Source organism: Manis javanica, chromosome 8, assembly GCF_040802235.1.
Source record: "Manis javanica isolate MJ-LG chromosome 8, MJ_LKY, whole genome shotgun sequence".
NCBI lineage: Eukaryota > Metazoa > Chordata > Mammalia > Pholidota > Manidae > Manis > Manis javanica.
The window spans coordinates 61,772,988-61,789,539 of NC_133163.1; the positions used below are offsets into that span (position 1 = coordinate 61,772,988).

Consider the following 16,552-nt stretch of genomic DNA (forward strand, 5'->3'; position numbering starts at 1 on the left):
TTCAAGATTGATCCGCACCTGGGTGACTAAATACAGTGAAAATGGGTGTTTGACACCTTCCCAGAGGCAGCGCAAACAGACAGTAGAATCAGGCTGATAAAAATGCTGAATAAGCAAACGGACGCCTTTGGTCGGAATATGAGGGACTCGAAGGGGGAAAGGGCTAAAAAGACCTGTTTGCGATAGAAAGACGTCTCAGAATTAAAGTTAAAACTAGGCAGAAAGTGGGCGCCACCGACAATGGGGTGTGGGAGTGCTACAACCATTCCTGTCACACAGGCCTCCAGGGGCTGTCAGAGGAACGCTGTTTCGGGCCGATCTTACCTCACTCCACCCTCCTTCAGATGACAAGAGCACAGCGCAGGTATGAGAAGGTAGGCCTGCCCGAGAGGCAAGGAGGTTTAGGGAAGACCGAGCCATAGGTGGAGGCCCCTGTTACTCCAGATGTAGATTCTTCCCCTGCCCCGCGACTAGCTTCCCACAGCAGTTTCTTGTGTGTTCATTTAGGAGCGTGGAGCCAAACGTTAGACACGCATGCTCCAGGTAGTGACTGCGCGGTGTGCAAAGAACATAATCACACGCGGCTAATGCGAGTGCAAAGCCAGCGTCGACTGATTGCCTGTGCGTGGGGCACCGCTCAGCCACGGTGCAGGTCTGCCGGTCCTCCGTGCTAATGTTTGCCGGTTTCCCCTTACCAGTGAACCACTGCAAAGGGGTTTTGTTTAAATATGAAAGACTTGGTCCCAAGGTGAACGCCGATACAAGTAATACCCGCATCTTTCGTTTAGTTATCAAAGGCCTTGCGTTTCAGCCTGCTTCTGATTTTTCACTTTCGTTCACTCTTATCTGTAATTTAAAATATACAATACTTTTCTTGGCGGCCAGTTATTCACATTTTGAGTGTGGGTTAGTGGAAAATGCTAATCAAAATAAAAAACAAGATAGATAGGGAACATTTTTAATGAATTTGGGAGTTTGTACTGTTTCAGGTCAATGACACCGCTACTGCTATTTTACAGTCGTAACGCTCTTTCTTGTGCATACAGGATTCAGACTGATTCTCCCACAGTCCTGAAGGAAGTGTGTGGTTCCGTCTACACACAGGGAAGATGACTGGGTCAGTAAGTGACAAGAACCCAAGAAAAACTAATCATCAGCTGTGCAATTTCCAGATCCTCACGCTTCTCTTGTGGGGGCACACTCTAAACTCAAATTACAGGTATGAAGGATTTGAAAGATAAAGGAAAGATTACTGCAAACACCTTTAATTATTTACAATTGGGTTCTTGTGAAAATTCTCGTAACCAGAAATCTTTGAACTTGTCTTTTTGGTTTGTTTCAATTGCTTAAAATCTCGAAGTTTGACTTGATAGTGATTTCACCCTGGTCTGACCCCTAATACCAGTTATGTTGCACCTCCTGGCGCTTTACAACGCGGAGGTCCTTTAGAAATCCAAGACTTTAAAAGCAGCAGCTCCTTCTTGGAGCTGGGGTGCATATTGAGACTGCTATCTGAGGGGAGCTCACGACTTTGCCTTAGGCTAGTGCGGAAGAATGAGCATGCTGAGCATTTTCATCAAGAATTCCAGCCTCTCCCCCAAAAGACACCGTGAGCAGCGACCTCTGCGCGAATTCTGCTGGACTGCTTACAGCGAGTGCTTCTCAGACCCTGCCGGCTGCGATGTCGGTAAAAGGCTGTTCCGCCTTGGGGCTGGCTAGACCCGATGTCCCTATGTGTTCTATGCGCTCTGTGAGAACTTTAACTGTTCTACAGCACCAGCCCGATGTGATTCAGAGACTCGTAATGTTTAAAGTTCTGACAAGGTGGACATAACATACAACTCCCTCTCTTTCGCTCCCAGCTCCTTCCTCTGACTCCTATCTCCCACGGTTTCAGAGGTCCGCTGCTAGCTCTCCATTTCCACCTGCTGAACTTGGCCTTTGCGGTGCATCCCCCGCTGAGCTTCCCTAGGATCCCAGCAGGCCCTCAATCACGCCGGTGTGCGCGGATGTTCTGCTCTCTCATCTCACCGCGTTCCCAAGAGCAAACGAAGAATCTTCGGTGTTTTGGGACAGTAAGTATGCACGGAAATCTGAGGCCGAGGCTCCCCGGGCAAGAGTGAAGCTTTAGGGCACAGATAGAGGCACAGAATCCTAGAGGAAGGGGCTGGTGCTGAACTCCCCGGGAACTCACACTGAGTGCTGTGACCAGGTAGCCGGGGACCTGATGAGCCCCAGCGAGAGGCAGTGACCTGAAGGCGGGAATGACGGAAATGGGGAAGGGTGGTGGGGTGGAAATGAAGGGCCAATAAGCCTCGACGGTGGGTGTAGGGGGGATGCAGGACTTGGAGAAAGAATAAGGGTCAGCTGGGGTCAGCGCCCCCTGGTTACTGCCGACTCTAGATCTGGGAGATCACCCAGAGATCGGAAAAATTTCGACTACAAGAAATTTAAGACCAAAACCAAAACACAACCAACCATTAAGGCCTGCAGCTGACACAGGCCGGGGAGAAGCCGAAAACCCTTCACAGGGCGCTGTCAAGGCCTCCTCTGAGGGGCGACCCGTTCTCTGGGTAAATATTTACTCAGTGGGAGACTGGAAGCTGGCCGGGAGGGACGGTGTGAAGGAGGGGGCTACACGGGGTGGAGAGAATCCGTTCGCTCAGCACTGGCGGGGACAAACAGGTACACCGGCCGAGGGGTGCCAGAGCCGGAGACTCTAGAGGCGGCTCGGTTCGGCCACGCGCCTCGCGAAACTTTAGCCCGCAGCGCGTCTCTTTGCCTGGACTCTTGCCCTGCCCCTGCGGGCCCAAGCCAGATGCTGCTGTACAGTCTTCATAAATCTGTCAGCCGTCCCAGCGCCGCTGGCGGTCACCTGTGGCGCCCTCCTCACGGCTCTGTAGTGCGATCTGAGGAGAGAGGCCGAGGAGGAACTGCAGTCCTGCGCTTTCCGAGGCCGCCTTCGAGCGGCCTGGAGACCGTGCCCGGGGTCTGCAGAGGTCGGACTCCAGTGCTACAGGCCACGCAGGGAGCGGTGAGCCGCCCCCTAGCTCTCCAACCCTGACCGACGCCCCTAGCTGCTCCGTGGAATGCCTGCTTCCCGGGATCTGCAGATCTGCGGCGACTGCAGATGCCGGGATAAAGCGAGAGAGGGAGCGTGTGCAAGCGTGGGAGAGGGGTTCTGCTGTTCTCATTTGCTTTTGTGAGGAGCAGTTTGCAGAGGAGACTAGTAAGGAGTAGATTCTTCCAGCTTGCCCCCCTGCCGAGAACAGACAGCATCTCTGGTGAGGCCCAGGCGACGATGGCCGCCTTTCGCTCTATTCGGGCAGTCCAGGAATGGAGAGCAGCTAGGAGCCTGAGCTCCGGAACGGATTTCCAGAGCACAGTGACTTCTTCTAGCCATCTGAGGGGTAAAATGATAGGGGTAGGATCTCGTATTCGGTTTCCCCACCAGAGCACCTCTTTCGGGGCAAGCGAAGGATGGCGCGCGGCGTAGAGAGAAAAAGGGGCCGGACTTCTCCAGTCATCGCCAGACTGCGCTGCCAACGCCGGGGCTGAGGGTTCCAACCCCGATCGGCGCATTGCTTTGTCCGGGTCTCTAAGTCCCGGCCCCGCAGGGTCAGCCGCAGCTCCCACGCCCACTCGACCTTCCTGCGACTGCTGCGGCACGTGGCAGCCGGAAGCGCACCCCGTGCCCAAGGCGAGGGAGGGTCCACCCGGAGCTGCGGGCCTGGACGGACGTGCCAGTGGGGCCGCGGGCGGGGTCGGGGGCGGCGGCTAGAGGAAAGAGCCCTAGGCTGAGGGCGGGACAGCGGAGGCCCTCAGTCCCAGCCAGGCCCCGGGGGTAGGAGGAGGAGCTCCCACACACTGACCTGCAGGCCTACACTTAGCCTGGCTGCGGAAGCCACGAGACGCACCAACCCAAGTAGAGGCCGCAGGGGCCCGCAGGAGGAGCCCGGAAGCTTCTTCCAGAGTTGCCAGGACTTCCCCGCGGCCTCTCCGCCTTTCCGCCGACGCTGCTCCCAATTCCAGACCGTTTCCCCAGAGGGCAGCCGGCGGCGGGGAGTGGGGGAAGGAAGGTGGAGGGTGGGCCGAGTGCGGAAATCTCCCTGCAAGCGGTGGGATCGCCCCCCAGGGTTGCGAGCGCTCCTCGTCCGCTTTCTCCAAGCGAGGGCAGGGAGGGGCCTGTTGCCTCCAGAAACCCGCTTTTAATTCTTCGCCTGTCTGTTTCCGATCACCCGGGGTTGGTTTTTCTGTTTGCTCACTCCTTCTGTTACAATAAAAACAATCGACATTTCTTTCCAGTTTCCCCATATTAGCGTCATTCGGTAATTGTTCTCCACCCGCTCCCCCCAGCGTTGAAAGAGAACGGGATTGCTGGTACCATCGCGTTGGAAGTCTTCCGAGTATATAAGCAAATCTTCCCTAAAGACTTTAAAGTAAAAATAAATAACGGCCCGGGAAATTGCCATGACCCTAACATCACTTTCTGAATGCAAATTACACCCATTTTTCAGTTTTCAACAACGGAATTGCTTTCAGAAGGAAGGAGCGGAACCCCATGTGATATGATTACATTTGTTTATTAAATCCTCAAATGAAAGAGAACACATTTTTTTGCAAGGGGAAAAATTTATGGCTGTGGTGCGACAAGTATTATTAAAGATTGGATCTCTTCTCGGAGTAGGGCCAGAAAGGATCGCGGCGAGGAGGCTTGGCTGAGCTTCTAGCCAGAGGAACGGGGACTTCCTGGGTCAAGCATCTGTAGAAGCCGCACTGCTCGGTGACGAGAGGAGGACACCGTCTGCGGTCACTCTACCTACAGCTTGAGCTGCGGCGGCCAAGAGAATTGCAGCTGCGTGTGGGAAAAGCAGGATTTCTGGGTTCTTACAGACCCTGAAGGGTCCGTGCGAGGGCAGTGGGCTACCTCCTTAAGAAGACAGTTGGCCAGAGGTTGTCTGGAAAAGACAAACGCAAACCAGGCGGTGCCTCTAAACCTTGATTTTTCAGGCAAATGCAGAGCTCGTCGGGCCCCCACCGTGGTGCAGGTTATGTGAAATGCTGCTTTATTGCTAGGCTGGTGCAGCCTGCAGGCTTCGAGGAGGCAGAATCAACCTGTGGGCCAGAGTCCTGGTGGGAAGCTCGGGCATTCCTCCCATTTTAGTGATGTAGAGTGGCAGGGGCTCGCTCACATAGCGGTGCCCTCGGACTGCTGGTGGCACGGTGCCCTGGCGAATCGCCCCAGATCCGCGCCAGCCCGCGAATACTCTCACCCCGGCAATGCTCGGAGTGAGGGGGCTGCTCGGCTCAAATGAGGTCAAGGCACAAAATTTCCAACCTGTCTCTTTTTTCCTACTAATTCCACCAACAATCAGCTCTGCTCTGCCCGCAAAAGAGGAGACTCATGCTGCACTATTCTCTCTATCCGTCCAAGAACAGGAACCGGTAGCTGGGAGCAGTGAGTCGGGGTCAGACTCATGAAAAATTTCCCGCGGTCTTAAAGTCTTTGCTACCTCTTTCGCGGCCAGGTCACCCTGTCATAGCGCCATCTACAGGTGCCACATTTGGTCGCGGTCCCGAGGTCCCAATTTTTGCCAAAGTTGGGAAAGGTCTTTGAACATCCACAGAACTTTTATTTCCCCTTATCATTTCCCCTCCACCCTCAACTCTCCACTGAGCTCCCAGTTCCCGTACCTTTCTCCACCATGCTTCAAGCAAACCCCAACATCACTCTTCACGATTCGCCGAAAACCCATCCTCCACGCACTGCCTGGCTGGATCCTTTCGCGATCCCCAGGCGCTCCTCAAGGACTAGGCAATAAACTGTCCCTGAGCTGGTGCGGGAAAGCCTGAAACCACAAAGAGGCTCCGCGGGGAAGGGGAATGATGGGCCACCCTTTTCCAGCTCACCCTACCATTTCCTGAGAGCTCACACGTCCGAGCGCTCACAATGACCATATAAAGGTGGTATTATTATCTTTCCAGTTTCACAACAGATAAAACAGACATATTAAATAAGAGCACACAACACACATTAAAGATCACACGGTGAATTAAATAGACTGGGGTGATAACCCCACCGTGCCCCCAGCCCCCCAGTGCTGTTTTCTTCCTATTTCCCTGTTCTGCAGGAACGACTGTAGCTGAAGCACTAAATGAAGGCCCCTTACCGCAGGTGCCTGCGCGGAGAGGGGACATCCCCGCCCCCATCACTTCGGGGATTAACCCCTCCCCCCCCACCAAGGCCGCTGAGAACTGAGGCCAAGAGCTCCTGCACTCTACTCCTCCTCTGGGCCACACTCCAAGCGGGGGAGGTCCGCTGACAGGCGAGGGTTCCAGCTGCTAGCCCTGTACCTTCCTGGCCCAGGCTATCCCGGGGCGCGGGTGGCAGCGACTGGTGGGGGGAGGGGGTCCGCAGCGTCTCCCCGGAGTGCACCGCAGCCAAACTGCAAAGAGAAAATCGCGGCGAGGACTGGAAGGAAGAGTCGGGAATGACCTGCTTTTCGCTGGGATTTGTTGCCGGATGCTGAGACGTGCCCATCTGGCTCCCTGTGCACTCTCAGAGTATTAACCGACAGGCAGAGAACCCACCTTTGTTTTCCTTGGGGATTCATTCTAGTGTGTGCCTGTGGGTGTTTCTTTTTAAGACCACTATAGTGGGGACAAACCAGAGGAGCTGTGCTGCAATAAAATTAGAACCCGTAATTAACACAGCAAGCAGGGCCCAAGAAGCTCCGAAATACACGTGGTACCTAACCACTCTCCCTCCCTGGAGTTGCGAATACAGTTACGTTTTCCTCGCTCTGGAGTTCTTCTTAGAGTCTGGCTCAACTCTTTTCGTTACCTGGATATAGAGGAGAAATGAACCATCTCATTTAAAAAACTATAATTATAAGGGAATTTCAGCGCACCCTTCGAAAGGTGGTAGCCAGGAGAAGGGAAACCCCCGAGGTTGTTACAAGGGCAGTGGTCACTTTTACTGATTTGGGAAAATGCTCTCTAGCTGTAGCCGGATCTAGCTGTGGCCGGAACGGCATTCATTCCGTCTTTGCTCCTTGAGGGGGCGCTTCCCAGTCCTGGGCGAGGACCTGGATTGCGAAATCTCAAACTGGAGTTTTCAGGTTTGGGATAGCAGCTGGATTCTACACCAGAATCTGGCCGCCCAGTCTTAGCTGAAGTAGCCAGAGCTCTGCAGGCCGGGAGGAGTCTGACCGTATTCTTGTTTCAAGGCTCCGTATTCCAGCAATCTGCAGCTTCGGCCACGGGGTCTTACACGGCAAGTCTTCCAGGCTGAGCTCAACCATCCCTGGGACTGGATAGTCTTAGGTAGGCCCCTCTCCTGGAAGGCTGACGGCCCCAGGAGGACCACTTGCAGAGTCTAGGGCATACTCTCTTCTCCCCCTCTGACCGCGCAGGGTCCGGTCAGTCTAAAAGCTCTGCTCCACACCGTGAACAGTGGAAAGAGTGGGTGCATACACCCTGCCCCGCAGTGTCAGTGGCATTTGAGACAAGCTGTGTATCCGAGCCAGTGAGAACACAGTTTAACCACCTCTCCACGGACACAACGGGAGCGTAGTTCTGGGGAAATGACCAAGGGACCCAGCAGCGTGGTTTTCAGTGAGTACAGAGAGGCTAAGAAGAAGAAATGTAAGAAAGAAATAAACGTGACCTATCAAAAGTTTCTTTTCTAAGCAAAGAGAGATAAAACACGGTACATCTTTGCAGAGTAAACGAATTTCAATTTTTTTGTGTGAAGAGAGAGGTGGGAAAAGTACTGCTTTTATATGATTCCCTTTCTTTTTCATTCAAATGAAATGTTTTTAAATTAATGTGAATTAGTCCAAATTCCTTTTCATAAATACCCAAGTAAGTGCTATTAGTTTGTTCAGTACTTGTATGGCCTTTGTGCAAATGTGAAAAAATACTTTTAAAAGGTTTTTTTATGCTGTAAAGACATTTTCACATAAAAAACTATGCACATATTTTTTCATGTGTACAAAGACGCTTGCATATCTTAATTCTGCAAATCTTCTTTGGTAGTGCATTTAATAAAATACCTTTTTTAAGTAGAGCATTCAACAAAAATCATTATTAGTAAGGATGGGCATAGAAACAAAGCAGAAAGAAGTTTCTTGAGAAGAAACTTAGAACAAAAAAGAAGTGTTTTAGAAAATACCAACCCTTTGTATTTTATCCCAATTTCTACAGTTCTGTATTATCACAGGTCTTACATATAGGGTATTTTTCGGTTCTTCTGTTGAAGCATCATATTTAGCCTGCCAGTTTAATGGCTTCAGTAGGGGGGAGAGGACTGAATCAGCCAGAGATCAGCACCAGAAGGGCTGGGCCAGGGTGTTACGTGTAATGTGGAGACTTCAACATCCTGGCTTCCATCTTGACAGATTCACAGGTAAGACAGAGGATTGTAAGAAGCTGGTTGTATTTCCTGTGGAAGCAAAAGGCTAATCCATGACAGTGGCTCACTCAGTGAGCCATTTCTTAGGATAGAAAGCCAAGGTTATGGCCACAGGGGACCTTTAAAAAGTCCCCTAGCACCTTCCTGCAGGACCAGAGGTGTGAAGCTGATGTCCTGGAGAGCTGACAATACAAATTCCCTTAGCAGTTTTTACTGCCTGAGCTATTCCTATACAATTCCCCTTGGGACTGCATTCTGCCCAGCCACATGGTTTTGTTCTTGGAGACACCCTGTTGGGGGAAGGGAGAGAAGTAATGATCCCATTATTCAATGTAAAAAAACTTTCAATAATGCCAGTTTAAGGCTAAAAATTAAAACCCCTGAAAGTCAGGAAATCAAAAAGTTAAAATTCTGTTACTTGGGTTAAATCACCCTCTCTGCCTAGGTTGTATAATGCATGGTACATTTACAAGCCTCCTCAGCATGGCCATTCCAGTAACTAGGCTCTGCCTGCTGCTGTGTTTAAAGGGAGAGCACTGAAGTACTACTGGACTGGACTGACTCCCATTTGCAGTTTGACTGCTTCATGCCATTACATTTCAGTGATTACTTACTAGGTAAATGTATTGCACTGCCAGTATTAGGCAATGGGTTTAAATATTAAAGAAAGCAAATAAACTTGTAGTTAGCACAAAGACAACACAAAACAAGATAGAGATATGCTATGAATGTTTACATATCCCCCACCCCAAATCTTCTGGATACTAAATCCAGAGAGTTTTATCATACAAAACCAGTGCTAAACATTTAACTCTAACATAAAATGAGGTCCTTATATGGCAATTGATGTAAGTATATTTTCCTCAATATTTGTTTTAGAACTAAATGCACGTATCCATCCATACTTTTCCCAAGAGTAGAAATATACAGTAGAAAGATGTATTCCTTAAGTTCTGTCCTGGGACTTTAGACATTGCTGAGTTATATATGGATTATGGCTTCCAGAGTCTCCCCCAAATTGTCTTCTTTTATTGAATGAAAGGGTAGACAAAAAGTGCATGAGTTTTCCTTCGGAATCAGGTTTGCCATGTTTTAGCTTTGAAACAAAATCACCCTAAGACTTTGTTTCTCAAGGGTGCTTATGTCAAAGAGGACCAAAAAAAAAAAAAAAAAAAAAGAAGGCAAACAGAAACTAGAAGGCTAACCTTATAGAGTTGTGTGTAAGATGTAAGATGAACCACAGCTTCTGGCCACACATGCACAAGATCTGTGTATTTCGTCTTGGAACTGCTAAGTCCAAGGGTTTCTTGGGATAAAGGTATTAGGTGCAATGACGGTATTATTACTCCTATTAGAGCAAATTAGTTCCATTGAGGAACACAAACCCTTGGGGTAAAATATATATTGAATTATCCAGAAGGAATGAATAACATACACTTGGATAATGCTACATAAAAGCTGCATTTTTTTCCTCATAAGGGAGAGTTTCTTATGTCAATAGAAATGATGAGGGCACACATCTGTGCAGTCTGTACATGTCATCTGTATAGAACTCAAAGCATAATTTTGGATTTTACAACTCTATCACCCAGTTGTCCAAAAAAAATCTTCAAATATATTTGTAAGCCCCCTCTTGAAGACATACTTCTCATCATGCAGTTGAGCCATAATTAATCAGATCACCCAGGAAAGCAAGTGTGGATGAAATTTGAAAGAGCACTTAGTGTCTTGGGAACATTTTCTAATGACCTGCACATTTCTAAACTGTGTCGAATATAAGAAAAAGAAGTGTGTGCATGAAATGCTGTCCTTCTACAGTATTTTGACAAAAACTATTTTTTAAATCCCCTTAGGTAATTTCCATGCCTTTCCCAGAATATGGTATAAGGGGAAGCTCAGAGAGGTGAATCCAAATGAATACATCTTTGAAAACCAAGCCTTCCTGCTAAATATGCTTATTTAAGCACTTAAAGCTGAAGGATCATTCACATGAATGTGGAGATAATGAACATCAGTATAGAGTCTAAATGACATTTTTGGGTGAAGAATAGTTATTTTGAGAAGGACGATGGAAGAAGAGTGAAATACTTCTGACATGGATTAAAGTAAGGACACCTTTCCCCTTGCTATCATCCCCTTAAGGCATCTGGGAAAAGCAAAATGACGTTGGGATTACTAGCAGATACAAATTATAATTTGTAGAGCAAATATAATTATAATGGCTATTATAATTAATTATAAAACATAAATTCAGTGTTGTTGTTATGACACATATTAATAAAATGTGTGTATCACAATAAATAAGTTTTATGAACTCAATTAAAAAACAATTTGCTTACTCATCTCTTAATAAGTTCTCTCTTGTAACTGTGTGAACTTTTCAGGAATGTCCTAAGTTCAAAGAGCTGAATTTAGATCCCTTATTTGCTTCTAAAGTCAATAAAGATACTGTGTTCGGCCAACTTGTGGGTCCACAAGTCCTTTCACCCCATCCTTCCTGTAAATCAGTGCAAAGTTGGGGAAACACAGAATCTTTTGAAGCATGGCATCACTGTGCCTAAGAATGTGGCAGTATGAAATGGAAATTCAAATTACTCCAATTTGTATCCACCAACTAGGGGAGTTTTGGACACCAGGAGAATTTGCTCTTTAATTTGTACTATATCCTGTATGTCTGTCTTCCTTTAGCTCTGTCTCTAACGGCTTTGTCTGATATAATACTTTTTCTCTCAAACATATATCCCCCATACACTCCCAAGAAGAAAGCAATGTTTAACATAAGATTTTGATTTTTAAAATGTTCTTTTCTATTTAAAATTCTGTGAAATATCTGAAATATCTTAAGGCACACCAGGAAATTAAGCATAACGTCACTGAGAAAGTTCCAGTGAGGTCATAAAGCAGTTAGCATTCTTCATATTAGATTCCTAAACCACTATAAATGCATATATAGCTGGATCTATCTTGAAGTGTATATTTTAAACAATCAGTGAAAAGTATACCAGACCTTTACATGTTTCAGAGAAATTAGCACACAGTTACAGAAGGTCAACCTTTGCCATCTGTACTTGCTCACAAATCCCTATGCCCTAAAAGAAGGTAGAGTGACCTTAATTATACAGCATTAGGGAACATGGTCCTCAATCAATCCAAAGTGGAGCTTAAGTGGATGAGAAGCTACTCAGATTTACCAGTGTTTTATTTCTGGTTCTTTCTCTGGTCTATGGTTTAAGTCCACATACACAGTTGTACCAGAGACAATGATAATTCAACAGAGCTCAGGCTTGTTGTCTCCTGGAGCTTCCTCCAAACACCAGTTTGGGTTCTCTGCTGCAGTACAACCTCAGTGCTGCTCTGACGAGGACAGCTGCATTCCTTTAAGCTCATGATTGGGGGTGGGGGTGTTGGGACTGGTTATTCACCTGACTTCTCAGTAGCTCTAAATACCAACTGATTATTTTAAACCAGTCACTCCTCAGGTCACATGCCAAATAATGGGTGGCCTTTTGCTTCTTCGACTTCTTAAGCATAGCCCAGGGAGCAAATACTCTTTAACAATTGTTAAATATATCTCACAAGATCTTCCAAAGAGGAGCAACCCTCCATCCAAATCTGAACCAAGGTTATGTGCTAAAAATTGATGTTTGCACCAAAAACACAGCTATTATTAGTATTATATTTTCTACAATAATACTTACAGGAAAGAATAGAATGTGGATTTCAGTGCCTTATTTGCAGGGATGAAGGTCAGAGCATAAAATTGCACATTCTGGGTCCTTAATAATAGGCCACTGTGTCTAACCTCAACTTCTTTTCCTCACTTATAGGAAGGAACAAAATAAAATGTTTTGTGGAAGTTTATATTGAAATGAGGTCAGGTAAACTAATGACTGCTTGGTATTTTATGACAAGTTTTATAACCTTGGAGTTGCCATAACTTTCAAACGATCATCAATAAAGTTTTATTGCAAAAGGGTCGCCATGTGTCTGAATGCTTTTGCACATAGTAAAGGCCTGCTGTCCCATTGGCCTAGCTCTCCAGCCCCTTTTCACCCCAGTCATAAAGGCCTCCTCTTTTTATTGAAGTTGAAAAGTCCTTGAGTCTGTTCTCCACCATTAGGCTGGCAATTCCCAGTCAACGTGGAAATTATTTATTCATGTTTAAATAATATACACAACTAACTTTGCAAGAATATGTAATGACTTTTAAAATTATATTTTAAGTGGACTCTTTCAATAAAATAAGTGACAGTCTTTGGGGGCGGGGAGGGTGTCTAACAATTGGTTACTCCAGAAACACGTGTGAATGCTATGCTCTCTATATCAGCGTACCCTCAGAAGGAGGCCATTAAATAATTACGCATTTAGGGATGGGTAATGGTCTCAAAGACAAAACAATTGGTTACTTAAGACTCCTCTAGCACACCAGAAGATCTTAACGATTTAGGACTCCTCGCATTTCATTCTACCCTGATTTTGTCCCAAAGGAGGGAAAGAAGATGGGACCAGCGCTCTTGCTTGCGAGATTGCCTCCAAATAGTCCCAGAAAGGATCCCCAGGGCCAAACTAAGAACTCCAGGTGTCTCATTCACAGCGTCAGCTCTCAGGTTCAGGTTCAAGCTCGCGTACACAAGCGCTTCCTTGTCTGCTGTCAAATAGGTGGATATGAGGCCGAGAACGTCCTGAGATTTGGATGAAGAGAGATGCAACGAAAAATTGTACAAAAACCAACCTGCTGCTATATGCACCTTGTAGACAGCTGCTCTCCTTCGGGAGAGGGCTGTGAGTGAGAAGAGGGGCAGGAGTGTTGTCAGAATTGCGGGAGGAGAAAGGGAGGCGAGACGAAACTTGGAAAACCCCGATTGGAGTTCAAGAGCCTGCCCCAGAGTCTAGCAGGCCGCCGAGTGGGAAGATCCTAGGCTCCTGACCTTTTTCGTTATCCACAAATGCAGGCCTCCCACCCCTAATCATCCCCAATGCTAGTGGCTGCTCTGGAGGAAGGGATTGGTGACTATCGCCCTCTCGCGGATCTCCAGGAACTCTCCCCAGCGCGCTGAACCCGCTCCTTCCCGGGCTCGGCGTCCTGCACCCACCGCGCAGCGGGACTTGAGCTCCACGCTACAGCGCCCTCTGCGCGCCGCCTCCCCGCCGGCCGAGGCCTCCAGAGCCCCGGGTCTGGAACTCCGGCCCTGAGCGCGACCTGCGGAGCTGAGAAAGCCCGAGCTGCGCCAGACCCCGCAGCTGGACGGCGGAAAGCGCGCCGCCCTGTGCGTCGTTCCTGCGGAGCTCTGCGCGGGGACCCTGCTGGGCATTGGGGGCGCCGCCGCCGCCGCCTACTAAACTGCCCGAGGGAAACCGCGAAGACCTTCTAGGACTTAGGAACTGCCTACTCCAAATCGCTAGAAAGTTCGGACCTGGCAGTCTCCTTAAGATGTTTGGCGGTCATAGCGAGCGGACGTGGGGCTCCCCATAGCAGAGAAGATGTTGTGGAAGAATCGGCTCCCATCTCACACTCATCTCCTGCCAGTCACTAGCCGAGGCCCTGCCCTGGGCGTTCCCACTGAGGCACCAACGGCAGCGGTGGCCTAACAAACGGAGCCCGGGTCACCAGGGCGGGAGCGGGCCCAGGTCAAGGGCGCGCAGGTACCTGAACCCCGTGCTCCCTCAACGCGTCCGGGGAGCCGCGGGACGCGGTTCCGAGGTAGGCGCCCGGCGTCCGAATCGCCACGCGCCACAGCTCGGAGCCCCGGGTAGGCAGCGCTGCTGGGCCCCGGTCACGGTTCATACGAGGACCACCGACTCGCTCCACCTGTGGTTTGCGCTGCCAGAGTTCCGATGGGGAAAGGCGGGCAGTCACTGCGCAGCGACGAGTTGTGGCGCCACCTCCCGCGGAACCCTTGCAGGAAGTGAGGCTGCCCGGGTAGTCCCCGCCGCAGCTTCTTTTGGGTAGTGCGAGTGGTCCTTATCCACGCGATTTCCCCTAATAAAGCCCCGAAATACCTCCAGAAATGCCTGTGGTAGAAGCCCATGGTCGGTGTTCTCCCCAGGTGAGGAAAGGAAAGTCTAGCTCCACGGGAGGATCTACACGCATCCCTGCTCTTCTGTCTGCCCTGGGGAAGGCGCAGGAGGCTGCAGCCTCCCCTGGGACTCGACGGCCTTGGATCTTAGACCCTCCTCACGTCCACAAGAGCCAGGTCCCCAAGTCTCCAGCAGTAAGTAGGAGGAGGTGACTCGAGGTGAGGAGTTGTTTGTGGCCCCCCAGAGCAGGGTCCAGGTTGCAGTGGAGTCAAGCCCTCTGGAAGCTGGAAGCGATGCAGCTCTCTGCTCACCCAATTTGCCTGCTGATCGCTGCCACTTCTTCCCCAGGGATACACCCCAGCCCTTCTCTGCCCTACGACATGGGAGGAGAGAAAGCTTTTCCTCTCCGTTCCTGCGAACAGGCTAGAAATTATTTAAAATAACATTTTAAAGAAGAAATTAAGTTAGGGGGTGGAAATAAAGCATTCAGAAATACAGGAAAAATAGTTTTCAGAGTTAGATTCCTGATGTTAATGAAGGTCGAGTACCCCCAGCCCCTATCTGTGCAGGGGGGGCACAGCATTCCTGAGTTCCTTTCTCTGGCTTCAATTCATCCTTGCCTCCTTTTGAAAACATGGGCTTCTCTGTTAGTGAGCACTGCTCATCTGCCTGGAATAATAGTTGAGCAGTAGGTAATTTCTCTACACAGAGCTACTGTGAGCCCACCCTTATTAAATCAGCCGAGGATGACTGTGAAGGGACAGTCTCAAGGTGGAATGCAGCAGCTGGATCCCCCCATCCAATTTACCCCTGGTCAATTGCTCTGGTTTGTGTTCTTGATGTAATTATCCTACCATCCTAACGTTGGTCTGAAGTGTTGCTGTCCTTTTAAAGCTCTGGCCAAGGGGCCATAGGTGCCTATCCTCATTAGTTTAGAATGGCACACTCATATATTTAATACATATTTATAGAGCAACTGCTATGTGTCTGGCACTGTGCTAGATGCTGGGGGTACAATGACAAAGGAAGAGGCATGGCCTCGTAGACAAACTGGACTATTTGGCTGATAAAATAACACTCCCAGCTTGGGATTCTCAACAGGGCTGTTTCCTTCTGACAAAGGCAAATTTTCTTTTCCATCCTTAAGTATCCTCAAGTACAATTATCCTCTTTGTAAGTCAAGGAGAGGGAGGCCACAAGACAAGCAGATTCTCTAGCCGAGCTGAAACCTAGTTCCAAATTCTTGAACCCAGGTGGCTGAGGACCTACGTCTTGTTTGGATGAGTCACCCAACATGGTGCAGTCTTCATAGCTTTGATAAGACAATAATATCAAAAGCAGTGAAATACCCAGATAGGAACAGATACTCATAAACTGTGGCAGGCAGCTCGTTCCTCACAGTGCTGTCCTGTTGTAACAGAGCAACCCTGCACATGCAGGTAACCACTCCGCAAGGCAGGGGCACCTCCCTGCTTATGTCTCAGCCTTTCTCCCTTCTTTCCTAGGGCAAAGGACAATTCCACCACTCATATGATATAAACTTTGATAGCTTACTAAAGATGTTCCACAGGCCCAACCAAAGATGTGCAGGAGACTCTCTGGACCCTTCAACATGGAATTTGGAACAGAGGGTTGTAGTCTGTTTGGCTCCAGTCTTCATCCCCTGAACCCTTCCTTGTCACTCTCTTCAGAGGCCTCGCTTCCTGCCCCTGAATGGAAGCCACGAACCACATGCTCTTGAAAGGTCAGTAAACATAATTTCCTCTTTTGAGAAAGCTGCTAGAATGAGGGAATGCTTATATCTTACATTTGTACATTTTGATGTTTTGTAAAGCACTTTCATACATATTTCATTTATTAGTCTTGATAAGCTTTGACAGTCTATGTATGGGGAATCTGAGGCATGGAGAAATACAGAGACTTTTATCCAACCTGGAAGGAAAAGGAAGGTAGCACAAATGGTACAGCTATAGATTTGTATTTTAAGAAGGCATTTGATAGAGTTCCTCATGGCAGCCCTGAGACTAAGAGAGAGAAATGTGGTTGGGTGATATAATTGGTTGAATGGCTCATTCACTCATTCATTTTTCCAAATAAACAGTTTTTCTTTAAGCATAT

At 48.5% G+C, this 16,552-nt stretch overlaps 1 long non-coding RNA gene across 1 annotated transcript; it reads left to right on the forward strand.

The window, feature by feature from the left end:
* The first annotated feature begins 41 nt into the window (after window positions 1-41).
* Window positions 42-1,668, forward strand: LOC118973741 (uncharacterized). Its single transcript, XR_005063272.2, has 3 exons — window positions 42-364; window positions 1,047-1,219; window positions 1,541-1,668. It is a non-coding gene; the product is annotated as an uncharacterized lncRNA (long non-coding RNA).
* Window positions 1,669-16,552: the final 14,884 nt, after the last annotated feature.